This window comes from Peromyscus eremicus, chromosome 3 (assembly GCF_949786415.1).
Source record: "Peromyscus eremicus chromosome 3, PerEre_H2_v1, whole genome shotgun sequence".
Taxonomy (NCBI): Eukaryota; Metazoa; Chordata; class Mammalia; order Rodentia; family Cricetidae; genus Peromyscus; species Peromyscus eremicus.
In genome coordinates, this window is record NC_081418.1 from 141,253,772 (window position 1) to 141,270,085 (window position 16,314).

The 16,314-nt window shown below is 37.5% G+C and overlaps 1 pseudogene; it reads right to left on the minus strand.

The window, feature by feature from the left end:
* Positions 1-16,314, minus strand: part of LOC131906544 (taste receptor type 2 member 14-like) — a 43,117-nt pseudogene that overhangs the window by 12,310 nt on the left and 14,493 nt on the right.

A 16,314-nucleotide genomic window follows, 5' to 3' on the forward strand; every position in this document is an offset into this window, starting at 1 on the left:
TTATAAGTACTAGAATTTTGTGTGACTTTTCTTTATGTTGTACAAACTGGAGTTTTGGGGGTTTTTTGTTTGTTTATTTTTGTTTTTGTTTTGTTTTGTTTTGTTTTTTAAACTGGGGGTTCTGCATCTTTGGAACTGCAACCTAGCCACCATTGCACAAGAAGTAAGACTTGTCTCAGTTTATTATTTTACAGAATTAGGATGCAAGAATGGACAGCAGGAAATGTTATGATAGTAGCCTTCACAAAGGAAATCATCAGATTGTTATCCATTTCAAATGTTGAAGTGCATAGAGTTAGAAAGAGAAGGAAAATACCATAAAGGAGGAAGAAGCTGGTGATGGATTACAAGGCTTTGATGTGGGCTGCAGTGCTGAGACCTCTACATCCTTTGGAGTTGTGCTGCGTGTTCTTCAGATGTCTGCACAGGGAGAAGATGAGGGGGAAGAAAATGGCCAGGGACACAGTGAAGGCAGTGACGCTGAAGAAAAAGTGGTGAATAAAACAAACATGGAGAATTTTAGAAAGTCATTTACATTGAAGTTATAGGAAACACAGCCTTCTGGTCTACCAAACTAGGCATCAATATAGGTGCCTAACACTATTATATTTAAAACTAAGAGGACAGTGGGCAGCAGTGATGCCCATGAAAACAACCTCTTTAAACCTCTACTTTTCCTAGAGAAAAAGAGACTTAAAAAGTAGTGTCTATCTTGAGAAAATAAAAGATGCTGAGGCTGGTAGTCAGTCTGTTACTAACCTGATTTGTCAGGGTCCAGAAAACATAAATTGTTTTTAATGTCTTTTCAGCCATCAATATATCAGAGCAAACTATATATAGCAAACAATCTAGAGGCAACACTCAGGAGAGAGATGCTGGAGAAAGCCGAGGATGTGAGGATCTGATCCACTGAGGAGATTCTTCTTCTCTTGACCCAGTCCATGATGCTCACCAGAGCTAGGAATCCATTCCTCAAACACCAACAATGAATTCCATAATTAAAATGATTGTTAGTATGCTGGGCATGCCCACACCCATTCTCCTTAGAACAATGCCCGAATGTCATCTATCACTGCTTAACTATTACTAATTTATCTAAATCATTTCATATATTTTATTAAAAAAAGGTCATTTCCTCTTTGTTAAAACCAACATACACATTATCAAACCAGTCAAAAATTAATATTTTTTAGTTATTCACTTCTTAACTTGGTCAAGAAAATCTTGCATTTTCTCTCAGAGACCAGCTGAGGTCGATCCAGATCTTTTATACCTAACTCGCTACAAACCATAATCCTCTTGTCAAATACTGAAGGGCACGCTGACTTCTACTTCACTGAAATGCAAACAAAAAATGAGTTCATTTATAATTTTGTATTTTTCCCCTTTAGGTTTGGTATTTGGCACTTCAAAAGTCCTCATAAATATGAAAGGAAATAGGATGCCTCTGTCTGATATTTTAGTGCATGAAATTTCTTTGAATGCCTGAAAATTAGGTCTTTAACATCTAATATGCACATGTTACTCAATGTTCTTCCTCCACTCACATTGTCTAATATTTTTCCTTATTTGTCATATGCCCTGTAAATAGGAATACGTATGTATATATGTAGGTATGTATATATTCATACTCTTATAAACATACCCACCAATAAAAATTTATTTGAATAAAAAGTGCTTATTTTTTCACTTTAATAATCAGGTTATTCTCTTATTCAACTTGTGCATCTATCTCATGATAAAAGTTATGTTAGTGGTCAAGAAATTGTTTAACCTTGGTTTCATGTTGATATTATAGGATATTATATGCTGGCATTTAGTCAACTTGAACTTCGTCATTTGAAACTGTGAAAGCAGGAAGACAACACTACTGTCACATGAAACAGACACTTAAACGGATCAGCTCATCAACACTGCAAGAGTCTTTCTCCTTCTCTGTCTCCTCCTTGCCCAGCATGAACATGTTCAGATTGTATGTTTCTCTTCCCAGCAGTGTCTGTCCCCTGCCCCAATAGACAGCAAGGAATGTGTAGAAGAGTATGCTATCTGCTCGGGATGGGAGCTACATTGTAATGTAACATACAACCAATCTTCTTTGATAGCCAAAGAGTAAGCAAAAAACAGGTAAAAGGAAAGAATCAACACCAGTCTCATCAGGCTGAGCCACATGAGTCACATGCTTCAGAGAGCTATGCATGGACAATCGATTCTTTGAAGTGCTAAACCAGCTTCAGTCACCCAAAGTAATCCTAACCAAAGAGTAATGTATGTGAGTGACCTGTCTTCACGCACACCAGAAGAGGTAATCAGATCCCATTAGAGATGGCTGTGAGCCTAGCCTTTAATGGCTGAGCTATTCCTCCAGTCCCCTTTTTTAAAAGGGTATCGAGGATTTATTAAGATGTAAAATGGGGAGAAATGAATGCACAGATACAGAACAGAATAAACTGCCATCGTCACTGTCCTCCGTTCTGCCCAGAGGTGAATGGAATCAGCTGTCAGGTCTCCAAACACCCCCTCCTCAGATTTCATCAGTCACTTACCCAGAAAACCTATGCCTCTATCGGGCCAGATACCCCAAGGTCACTAACAGAGCGAACTCCCACAACAAAAGAGTGAATGCAGTATGTCTTGAAACTTTGCCACTGGTGGGCATATCTTGCTTGGCAGGTTTGCATTGTAGTTCAAAGGGTTCATAGCATAAAAACATTGATGCTTGAATTGTACCTTCCAACCTTATGAAAACTATTCATCAATGAGTAAGCTTCTATGTCAATTACATCTTGACTTAGTTATGTCTTATTAGCAACCTGTGTGGTGTCTTCAGCAATAAGGTTTTATATTCTAGTTCTGGTGAGTAATCAAGAAGAATGGCAAGAGTCTGTGTTGTATGGAGGATCTCTGGGCTCTTAAAGCTATATTCCATATCTGGCATTGGGATTTTTGTATGGCAAACAATGGCTTCTAAGGTTTATATTATACAGCCATTCAGGATACCTCCTTTCTAATGCTTTATTTTTTCTTAACTTGTATTTAATTACCTTACAAAATACTAAGGAAAATCAAGGTTCCCGATTCAAGGCTGTAACATCATCAGTATACATTTTTGTCATGAATGTGGTGAGCATTACATCATGTCTTAATAATTGAACTATATTATATTATGATTACAATATAATATGATATAATTATACTACATTCCCATTATGATATAATTAAAATACACTAATTTACATTCGATTTGTATATAAATATGTTTATTTCTTTTGTTACTCTAGATTACTAAAATATTAAAAATGCCTGAAGCATTGGTAATTTTGCACAGAATTTCTCTAGACATTTATAGTACTTTGTGCTTTAATATTAATTATATGATTTTTTTATGTCTAGTTCCGTGGAACCTTTTGATCTTCTGACATATTCTTCTACTTTTTGATTCAATGCTTTCTCATTTTATTGTAGAGTTCTTTCCTTATTTTGGCTAGTTTTATTCTTAGATGTATTAAATTTTAAGAATATTCCTGATTTTGTTCTCAGTGATATTTGTTATTGATATAAGAAAAACTTACTTATTTAAAAATTATTATTTTATATTTTCAGATTATAATATCATTACACTATTTCCCCATACCTTTTCTCCATCCAAAACCTCTCATATACCTGTCCTTGTTCTCTTTCAAATTCATAGACTCTTTATCCATCAATTGTTGTTATATACATACATACATACACATATATACATACATATACATATATATTTCTAAATATATAAATGCAACCCATTCTGTCTTCATAATGTTACTTGTGTGCATATCTACAGGGCTGACCACTTGGTATTGGATAACCAATTGATGTGCTCTTCCCTAGAGCACACTATTTCTCACACTGTCAGGATTCCTTGTCCATAGTTGATGCCTTGTGGTCTTTCCTCAGTCAACTTTTAGATGTTTGATGTCATTGTCCAGGTCATGTTTGGGCAGTCATGATGATGACACTTTAGGTGCAGCTTCTGACATTACCTAGAGACACAATCTCATAGTCAACTCTCTTATCCTATGACTTTTACAATTTTCCTGCCTCCCCTTCCACAAAAATCCCTGAGCTGTAGGTGTAGGAGTTGTTTTGTATGTTTTATATGCTGATTTTTCACCCTACTGCTATGACAAATATGAAGAAAGTATTAAGAGAATAAATTAGCACTCAATCAGTTTCATGTCTAGCATAAGATACATAATATTCTGTTTATAGGTCTTTAGAATTAAAGGTTTGCATTTTTAGCCAGTACAACAACTGCCAAAGAATTGGAAATAGAGCTTGTTTTAGCTTCTTGCTTACCTTAACCAGAAAAAAATAGTTATTTTATGGGAAAAAGCATGATGGTTGTTGAAAAGGAAAAGAGGAGCTAGTCAATGACATCTTATTTATTCCCCCAAACTGATGTGATGACATACAGAGAGTATGTGATATCTAACAAGAGAAAGGGAGCTATTTGCATATTTTGTGATTAATAGGGAGTATAGTGGTGATCTTAGGAACTTTTGTTACATAGCTACATCTCCTCAGGATGCTTACATTTGCAGTAATGAAAAGAAGAACACCAATCAGGAATATAATGAAGGTGCACATATCACTAGAATAGATATATCTATACCCATGCCTCTTTGAAAGATTTATAGTGTCCTTCAATTAAATAACCATGTCATCTTTACTGCATGCTTTTTCACTTTCTTGGTCTCTTCCATATTTATTGCCATAAGATCAAATAAATTAATGGGCATTCCCAACATTCTCAACACTGTCAGAATGGTAAATGACTCTCTTATCTCTCAGTAGAGAAAAGTACAGTTGGTGAATCTATCTTGAACAAACATGGCTGAGAATAATCAGAAGGCCTGTACCAATACAGTTAATCACTGCCCAAGCAACAAGAGCAATGGCTTATTTTCCTCCACAAAACCCTGCATTAATCACACTTTTCTATGAGTTTATTAACTTTCCCATACTATAAGAAAAAATCTAGAGAGATTCATGCAGAGAAAATCTGACAAGGAATCATTTTTTTTCTTGTCACTAAATGTAGTTCATCAAATGCCATGAACTCACTTTCAAATTTCCAGAAGTAATTTCTGCACTACTAGGATGACAGTAATGAGTTAATTTAGACAGAAAGAAAAGGATCCAAGCAAAACTACTTGTTTTTGACATATTTTGTGACTGAAGTTTTTACCACAGTCTGGTTTGATGATGAGCTGATGTACACTGAAGTTCTCACTTTCTTCTACTTCCTGTGACCACTGCTAATCAAAACTGCAATAATGTCTACTAAAGGAGGACTCCAGTAGTGTTTTCTTTGGAAAAATACTGTTATTTCCTCAACAGCACAAAATAAGTCATATTATATAGTGTATTGCTTTTCTTTTTTTTTTTTTTTTTTTGGTTTTTCGAGACAGAGTTTCTCTGTGTAGCTTTGCGCCTTTCCTGGAACTCACTTGGTAGCCCAGGCTGGCCTCGAACTCACAGAGATCCACCTGGCTCTGCCTCCCGAGTGCTGGGATTAAAGGCATGCGCCACCACTGCCCGGCGTGTATTGCCTTTCAAAGGAAGGAATCTTTCAGCAATAAATCAAAGTGATGCTGGATCCTTATTTGTTAGTATGTAAATGAAGATGTATTCTCTTGCATGATTTTACAAGTTTTTGAATTGTTTATGGTCTAGAGGATTTGTTTTTCTAAAGTTTGCATGATAGCTGGTAAAATGTTTAAATGTAATATAATCATTTGTGGGAAATGATAACCAAAGCCATACCATCATATAAAGATTTTCCATTTTGGTTGAACTGTAATTCCAGAAACTAAAGTAAACTGCTTTTCTAGAGTTTTGCCTTTTCAACCCCTTCAGCTCCCAGTAATAGCCTGCCAGAAGAGAGGTCAGAGATGACCAACCAACATTCTTTAAATGAGCACTCACTGGTTACTCTTAGCAACAGCCAGCTGTGATACAAAAAGGGAAATTTTCCAATATCCTTCCCATTCCCTTTCCTCTAACACCTGTAGGAAGACACATGCACCTGATCTCGCCTCACAGCCCCCACCAAGATGTTTTACGTACGTATGCCTATGGCATTACTATTTCTTCCAGTTAATTTGCTGTAAAAAGGACAATCTATGTCAGTGTTCTCCTTAAACTACAAACATGAAACTTTTCAGGAAATATCTAAATCAATAGACAGCACTAAAGTGTGTGCAGAGGGCATGTATACTTTCCTATCACTGAGACTCTATCTTAACAAAAACATTGGAGAAATTATTATGCTTTAAAGGAAGTTATTTCTAGATTTGGCTCAGTTTTTTTCAAAGCCTTCATTTTCTCATGAATCCAGGAAAAAATAATCTTTTCTGTAAAATGGGAGCTGATACCTAATATGTAATTGTAACTTTGTTCCTTATAATTAATTAACATAGTCACACACATGCTGCCACCTCACTAGTGTTTTGTTTTATTTCTGGAAAATATCTAACAAGAATATAATATGAAATATTACCCTGTATGTCTCTATCAAATCTCACCCCTCAACACTCAGGGGACTCTCCAGAAGAGAAGGCCAAAAGAATGTAAGACCTAGGAGGATGGAGGACACCAAGGAAACAAGTCCTTCTAAATACAACAGAATGGATGCACATAAGAACTCATAGGGATGGGCAGCATGCACAGAGCCTACATGGGTCTGCACCAGATGGGGTGCAAGGGCTGCAATATAAGTGGACACACATCCCCTTCCCTAAACTAGAAGCCGTCTTCAATTGATAACAGTTGCAAATGAAAAATAAGTTTTCTCCAAAGGAGTCTTACTGAGGAAACAACCACTCTTAATGAAAAGCCCCATACCCAGCAGATGGCCAAAAGAAAACAAACTCAAAACTTTGGAGGCTTTTGCCTCATAATGTTCTGTCACGACACTTTATTTTTAAACTTACAGATTCTTTGTAAATATATTATGCCTTCCAGTTTGTGCTTTTATATGATTCCTTTGTGTGCAAACGTGTATTTCTGCATCTGTACGTGTTTCTTATATGTTTTCTTTGGCCCTTTTTCTTCGGTTTGTTTTGTTCTATTCCTATTTGTTTTTGTTTTAGTGTATTGTATTTTACTTTATTATTATTCCTGATATGTTTGTTTTTGTTCTAATGAGAGACAAAATGGACATGAATCTGGATAGGAGAGGAGGTAGAGAGGAACTGGGAAGAGTAGAGGAAGGGAAAGTATAATCAGAATATGTTAAATGAAAAAAATCTATTTTCAATAAAAGAAAAAGAAACATTATCCCATAATTTCTGAAACAAAACAAACAACAAAACAAACACAATCAAAAACCAACCAACCAATCAACCCAAAAAAATCCATAAAAATACTAAATCTTAGGGAATATATCAAATTCAAAACCCAATCTTTCACACTCTGATTTCTTTTTTAATGGAAAATAATTATTTTTGGTGTAGTATATTCTGATCAAGGATTCCTCTCTCTTGTCTTCTAACAGATCCTCCTCATCTTGCCATCCATTCAACTCTATACTTTCTTTCTCTCTTTAGAAAACAAACAGGCCAATAAACAAGCAAGCAAACAAACTAGAATAAAACAAAGCACAGAGAAAACAAAAAATTAAGGAAAAGCATGAGAAATACACACACAAATACATCATGCATGCACATACACATGCACCATAGAAACACAAAATCATAAACCTTAATAGACAAGCAAAAAAAGTATCCAAACAAAGAATTTTGAGAGAAAGCATTTCCAAAGCTGACATTGCATTTGTTTTGTGCTGGCCATCTTCTGCTGGACACAGAGCCTGCTCTGAATAGTGGCTTGTATCACCAGCAGGACTCTATTTAAGAAACATATTTTTTCTTTATTAGCAGTTATCAATTGTAGATAATTTCTGGGTAAGAAATGGAGGCTTGTGTCCAAATCCTACCCACCCTCCAAGACTGCAAGTATTCCCTGAGACAGAGCCTGCCAGCACCCAACTGGACTAAGAGGCTGTGGGCAGACAGACCTCCTGCAGACAGGTAAGATTACCACCATCTACCACGGGCTAAGACTGTAGCTACTCCCTGAGACAGAGTCCACTAGCGCCAGTTGGACTAAAAGCTGCTCCCTAAGGCAAAAAGTACATCAGCATCGACTAGACCAAGAGTTCCCACTGGAACAAGAGTATCAATCAGACCAATAGAGGCTCCCTCAGACACAGACACCACTTGCACCAAGTGGAGAAAAAGATGGGTAGACACCAGTGCAAAAATACAGTCAACATAAAAACCAATATGGCTCCATCAGAACCTACATCAGCAAGACCTGAACATCCCAACATAGAAGAAACAGAAGATATCTACCATAAAAATGACTTTAAGAAGATATTAGAGATCTTAAAAGAGGAAATGAAAAATTCCCTTAAAGAATTCAAGGAAAAGTCAAACAAAAAATGGGAAGAAATCAGTAAATCCCTTGAAAGCCAAGAGTAAACAATTAAACAAGTGAGGGAAACAGTTCAAGATTTCAAAACTGAAATGGAGTCAATAAAGAAGACACAAATTGAGGTAATGCTGGAAGTGGAAAATCTGAGTAAACGAACAGGAACTAATGAAAGATATGGAAGAGCGGATCTCTGGAGTTGAAGATACGGTAGAAGAAATATATTCATTAGTCAAAGAAAACACTAAAACCAACAAAGTCATGACTCAAAATGTCCAGGAAATTTGGGATATCATGAAAAGACCAAACCTAAGAATAATAGGGATAGAAGGAGAATACCAAGTTAAAGGCACAGAAAATATATTGAATAAAATCATAGAAGAAAACTTTCCCAACCTAAAGAAGGAAATGCCTATAAAAATACAAGGAAGTTACAGAACACCAAATAGACTGGATCCAAAAGAAAGTCCCCTCACCACATAATAATCAAACCAATGAACATACAGAATAAAGAAAAAATATTAAGAGCTGCAAAGGAAAAAGGCCAAGTAACATGTAAAGGCAGACCCATAAGGATAACACCTGACTTCTCAATGGAGACTCTAAAAGCCAGAAGGTCCTGGACAGATGTTATGCAGATACTGATAGACCATGGATGCCAACCCAGACTATTATACCCAGCAAAACTCTCAATCAACATCGAAAGAGTAAACAAAATATTTCATGATAAAACCACATTTAAACAATATCTCTCCACAAATCCAGCCCGACAGAAAGCACTCAAAGGAAAAATCCAACCTAAGGAAGTTAGATACACCATGAAAACACAGGCAATAGATAGTCCCATACCAACAAACACCAAAGAAGGGAAACATACAACACTACCACCAAAAAATAACAGGAATTAACAATAACTGGTCATTAATATCCATCAATATCAAAGGTCTCAAATTCACCTATAAAAAGACACAGGCTACCAGAATGGATACAAAAACAAGATCCATCCATTTTCTGCATACAAAAAACATACCTCAACTTTAAAGACAGACACCACCTCAGAATAAAAGGCTGGGGAAAGACATTCCAATCAAATGGATTTAAGAAGCAAGCTGGTGTAGCTATCCTAATATCTAATAAAATAGACTTCAAACTAAAATCAATTGAAAGAGATCAGGAAGGACACTGCATTTTTACCACAGAAAAAATCCAACAAGATGAAGTCTCAATTCTGAATATTTATGCCCCAAATACAAGGGCACTGACATTCATAAAAGAAACATTACTAAAGCTTAAATCACACATCAAACTCCATACACTAGTAGTGGAAGACTTCAACACTCCACTCTCACCAATGGACAGATCTGCCAGACAGAAACTTAACAGAGAAATAAGGGAACTAACAGACATTATGACTCAAGTAGACCTAACAGATATCTACAGAATATTCCACCCTAACACAAAAGAATATACCTTCTTTTCAGCACCCCATGGAACCTTCTCCATAATCGACCACATTCTTGGTCACAAAGCAAATCTCAACAGATACAAAAAAATTGAAATAACCTCCTGTGTCTTATCAGATCACCATGGCTTAAAGTTAGATTTCAACAACAGAAATCACAGAAAGCCTACAATCTCATGGAAACTGAATAATGCCCAATTGAATCACCAATGGGTCAAGGAAAAAATAAAGAAAGAAATTAAAGATTTCCTAGAATTCAATGAAAATGAATGCATAACATACCCAAACTTAGGGGACACTATGAAAGCAGTGCTAAGAGGAAAATTCGAAGCTCTAAATGCTCACATAAAGAAGTTGGAGAAATCTCACACTAGCGACTTAACAGCACACTGGAAAGCTCTAGAACATGAAGAGCTCTCACCCAGGAGAAACAGATGCCAGGAAATAATAAAATTGAGAGCTGAAATCAATAAAATAGAAACAAAAAGAACAATACAAAGAATCAACGAAACAAAGAGTTGGTTCTTTGAGAAAATCAACAAGATAGCAAACCTTTATCCAGACTCACCAAAAGGCAGAGAGAGAGCATCCAAATTAGCAAAATCAAAATGAAAAGGGAGATGTAACAACTGACAATGAGGAAATCCAGAGAATCATCAGGCCATACTTCAAAAACCTGTACTCCACAAAATTGGAAAATCTAAAAGAAATGTACAATTTTCTGGATAGGTATCACATGCCTAAGTTAAATCAAGAACAGATAAACTATTTAAATAGACCAATAACCCCTAAGAAAATAGAAACAGTCATTAAAAGTCTCCAAACAAAAAAAAAAGCCCAGGATCAGATGGTTTTAACACAGAATTCTACCAGATCTTCAGAGAAGAGTTAATGCTAATACTCTTTAAATTATTCCACACAATAGAAACAGAAGGAGCATTGCCAAACTCCTTTTATGAGGCTACAGTTACTCTGATTCCCAAGCCAAACAAAGATGCAACAAAGAAAGAGAATTACAGACCAATCTCCCTCATGAACATTGATGCAAAAATACTCAATAAAATACTGGCTAACAGAATCCAGGAACACATCAAAAAAAATTATCCACCATGACCAAGTAGGCTTCATCCCAGAGATGCAAGGATGGTTCAACATACAAAAATCTGTCAATATAATACACCATATAAACAAACTGCAAGAAAAAAACCACATGATCATCTCATTAGATGCTGAAAAGCCTTTGACAAAAATCCAACTCTCCTTCATGATAAAGATTCTAGAGAGATCAGGAATACAAGGAACATACCTGAACATAATAAAGGCAATTTACAGCAAGCCAACAGCCAACATCAAATTAAATGGAGAGAAATTCAAAGGGATTCCACTAAAATCAGGAACAAGACAAGGCTGTCCACTCTCCCCATATTTATTCAATGTAGTACTTGAAGTTCTAGCTAGAGCAATAAGACAACATAAGGAGATCAAGGGGATACATTTGAAAAGGAAGAAGTCAAACTTTCATTATATGCAGATGATATGATAGTATACATAAGTGATCCAAAAATTCTACCAGGGAACTCCTACAGCTCATAAACTCCTTCAGTAAGGTGGCAGGATACAAGATTAACTAAAAAAATCAGTAGCTCTCCTATGTACAAATGAAAAAGGGGCTGAGAAAGAAATCAGAGAAACATCACCCTTTACAATACCCACAAATAATATAAAATACATTGGGGTAACTCTAAGCAAGTGAAAGACCTGTATGATAAGACCTTTAAGTCTCTGAAGAAAGAAATTGAAGAAGATATCAGAAAATGGAAAGATCTCCCATGCTCATGGATAGGTAGAATCAACATAGTAAAAATGGCAATCTTACCAAAAGCAATCTACAGATTCAATGCAATCCCCATCAAAATCCCAACACAATTCTTCACAGACTTGAAAAGAACAATACTTAACTTTATATGGAAAAACAAATAACTTAGGATAGCTAAAAGAATCCTGTATAATAAAGCAACCTCTGGAGGAATCATGATCCCTGACCTCAAGCTCTACTATAGAGCTATAGTAATAAAAACAGCTTGGTGCTGGCATAAAAACCAAAATGTGGATCAATGAAATCAAATTGAAGACCCTGACATTAATCCACACACCTATGAACATATGATTTTTGACAAAGAAGCCAAAACTGTATCATGGAAGAAAGGAAGCATCTTCAACAAATGGTGCTGGCATAACTGGATGTCAACATGCAGAAGATTGCAAATAGATCCAGATCTCTCACCATGCACAAAACTCAAGTCTAAGTGGATCAAAGACCTCAACGAAAATCTAGTTACTCTGAACCTGATAGAAGAGAAAGTAGAAAGTAGTCTGGGAACGAATTGGCACAGGAGACCACTTCCTAAATATAACACCAATAGCACAGACACTGAGAGCAACAATTAATAGTGGGGCCTCCTGAAACTGAGAAGCTTTTGTAGAGGAAAGGACATGGTCAATAAGACAAAATGACTTCCTACAGAATGGGAAAAGATCTTCACCAATCCCACATCTGACAGAGGGCTGATCTCCAAAATATATAAAGAACTCAAAAAGCTAGACATCAAAATACTGAACAATCCAATTAAAAAATGGGCTACAGAGCTTAACAGAGAATTCTCAACAGAAGACTCTCAAATGGCTGAAAGGCATTTAAGGAATTGCTCAATATCCTTAGTCATCAGGGAAATGCAAATCAAAGCATTTGATATCATCTTACACCTGTCAGAATGGCTAAGATCAAAAACACTAAAGACAGCTTATGTTGGAGAGGATGTGGAGCAAGGGGAACACTCCTGCACTGTTGGTGGGAATGCAAACTTGTACAACCACTCTGGAAATCAGTATGGCGGTTTCTGAGAAAGTTGGGAATAATTCTTCCTCAACACCCAGTTATACCACTCTTGGGCATATACCCAAGAAATGCTCAATCTTACCACAAGGACACATACTCAGCTATGTTCCTATCAGCACTATTTATAATAGCAAGAACCTGGAAACAACCTAGATGTCCCTAAACTGAAGAATGGATAAAGAAAATGTAGCACATATACACAATGGAGTACTACTCAGCAGTAAAAAACAATGATATCATGAAATTTGCAGGCAAATGGATGGAACTAGAAAATATCATCTTGAGTGAGACAACCCAGACTCAGAAGGACAAGTATAGTATATACTCACTCATAAGTGGATACTAAATGTGAGGGAAGGAATGGCCAGACTGCAACCCACAGCTCCAGAGAGGCTAGCTAACAGGGAAAGGCCCTAGGAGGGACCCATGGATGACCCTGTGAAGGAGAAGTGGATGAAATCTACATGAGTGGACTGGGGGGGGTGGCAGAGGGTGAGGAGTGGGGGATGAGAACATAGGGAAATGGGAGGGTCAAGCTGGAACAGGGACAGAGTGGGAGGGCAGGGAGTAAGATACCATGATAGGTGAGGACATCATGGGAGTAGGAAGAGGCAGGGTGCTGGGGAGGCTCTCAGGAATCCACAAGGTTGACCCCACCTTGGTCTGCTGGCAGTGGTCCAGAGGGTACCTGGACCGGTCTACTTTAGTGACCAGCCTAGCAAATAACCTAGCTGTCATCATAGAGCCTTTGTCCAGTGACTGATGGAGGCAGATACAGAGATCCATGGCCAGGCACCAGGCTGAGCTCTGGGAATCCAATTGATGAGAGAGAGGAGAGATAGTTTAGGTGAGGGATGTTGAGATCATGATGGGAGGACGTGCAGAGATGACCGGCTACACTAGTGGAAGCCCATGAACTGTGGATTGGTGGCTGTGGAGCCCCCATTTGACTGGACTAGGCCCTCTGGATATAGAAGACAGTTGTTTGGCTCAAACTGTTTGGGGGGCACCCAGGCAGGGGGTTTGGGATCTGTCCCTGGTCTATGGGCAGGCTTCTGGAACTAGTGCCTGTGGTGTGACAACTTGCACAGCCTTGATGCAGTGGGAAGGGGCTTGGACCTGCCTAGCCTCAGTGTGCTGGCCTCTGCTGACTCCCCATGGGAGACCTCAATTTGGGGAATGTGGGGATGCTGAGTGGCTTGGGAAAGAGGGCTGGGGGAGTGGGAGGAGGGAGGAGGGGGGGTCTGTGGATAGTATGTGGAGTGAGTAGAAAATTTCTTAATAAAGAAAAATGAAAGAAAAAAAGAATGGAGTGGAAAGATTATAAAAGAATGAGATGTCAAGACCTCCCTTTCTTACAAAGGTTAGCACATACAGAGCCACTGTGGTGTCATATGACCAAGGAACAGCAGAATGCCAGGATTAGACATATAGACAAATTCTACAAAGACATAAAATACAAACATTGTATTATGCCAGAATTTGAATAATAACTGCAACAACTTTGGTCTGAGGATTTTTCTGGGGCACTCTGACCATTAAGAGTTAATAATACACTGCTTGGGACTTGGCAATATGCTCAGGCTGGCTTGGAAATTTTGTTTTGGTTTTGCGTGCTTATAACTACCAGAGCTACCTGCTTGAGAACGGCAGTTATATGCCTCTAGAGTCTTAAAAATTAGGTTATAGGGTTTATGAGTAAAAATGATAACTATGTTTATTAGTGATGTTAAAACTTGAGGGAAAATAATTGGAAGTTCTGCCATAGTTTATCAATGATGACTAAAAGATAAGCAAAAGGAAGTGAAACACATGTACAAAAACAAAAATGATCCGATCTATGTTTTAGAACATCATGAATGTATCTCTGCTTACTCAATTCTATATAAATAAAGAAGCACTCTGACTGCTAGTCAGTCAGGCTGCAAGGTTATCAACACCACCATGACCTGACTCAGTCTTTCCCCCACCAACTCTTTACATCTTTTGCAGGGACCTGCTCACCACCAAAGATGGCTCCCAGCAGATCAGAGACCTAATGTAGATGGATGAATGTCTAAATGGTCTTATTGAATAAAAAAAATGGAGCCAAATATAGGGGTGAAAGCCTTAGATCAGGGAAATAGGGAAAGCCACCAGCCAACCTTACCTCATCAACTCTGTAGCTTCCAAATGCGAGTTACTTCCTGTCTACCTATACCTTTATTGCCTTGCTGTTCTGCTCTCTCATTTACTATCTTAGCCCAGCTACCTCACTTCCTCTTCCTACACAGCTCTGTCACTTTCTGTCTGTCTGTACAGATCTCCAGTCTTCTATTCTTGGTACTGGGATTAGAGGCATGTATCACCATGCTTGGCTCTGTTCCCTAGTGTGGCGTTGAACACACAGAGACCCTGCCTGATAAGTGATAGGATTAAGTGCATGTGCTGCCTGACTTCTTGTTTACTTAAAAATGGCTTTCCCTTTCCCCTTGATCTCCAGGCAAACTTTATTAAAGCACAAAAAATATCACCACATTTCAGCACAAATAAAATATCACCACAACCTAGAACTTTAGAAAAGGAATGTTTGTCATCCATAGGGTAAACATTGCAGCCAATAAAGACACATACATCCATCACAGTCAAAGATGGTTTTCAGCAATGTGGTAAAGTGTCACATGGGGCCTCCTGTGTTTAAATACTTAGTTCCCTATTGGTGGAGCTACTTGGGAAGGTGGTAGACCCTTTACAAAAAGAGTCTTACTGGAAAAAGCTAGTCAATGAGGGGAAGCTTTTATAGCCTTCCCTCCTTTTTCTTCATTCTACTTCTTGAGTGTGTATGCAATGTGACCAGCCTACATCTCATGTGTGACACCATTGTCTATCGCCATGCCATTTAATGTATGATAGAATGATCCACTTGAATGATAATCTAGAATAAGTACTTCTTTCTTAACGTTCTTTTTGTCATGATATTTTACTGCAGCAATCGAGAAAGTAACTAAAGTATAAACTCAAAAAGGAAAAGCAAGGCCCTTGCTGGGAGAAATCTGATCATGTGATTTGCAGTCTCTTTGGAACTAATTTTGATGATGATTGTGCAAGATTTTGAAACTTTATGTTGGGAAAGCCCCATGCTGTAAACAGATCTTCATGGGCTATTCTGGGTGAATTTTGGAAAAAGAAGACAAGGAAGAATGTTGTTTGAGGAGATCTGGTTTGTAAAAGGAGGAAAATAAGAACTCTCCTGCCAGGCAATATTCTGGCAAAGAATTTAGCTGCATTCTGCTTGTGTCCTTAGAACTTGAGTTAAACTGAATTTAAAAGTAGTGGACTAATGCATTTAGCAGAGGAAATTTTAGGTCTAGATTACAGTAACTGCAGCATGGTTGTTAGGGATCATTCATATTCAAGCCTACAGTGAAAAGAGCAGTATATGGGGAAAAAACAAAAGAAATGTGCACTTTGTTAAAAAAAAAACTTGGAAAGGACTAAAATC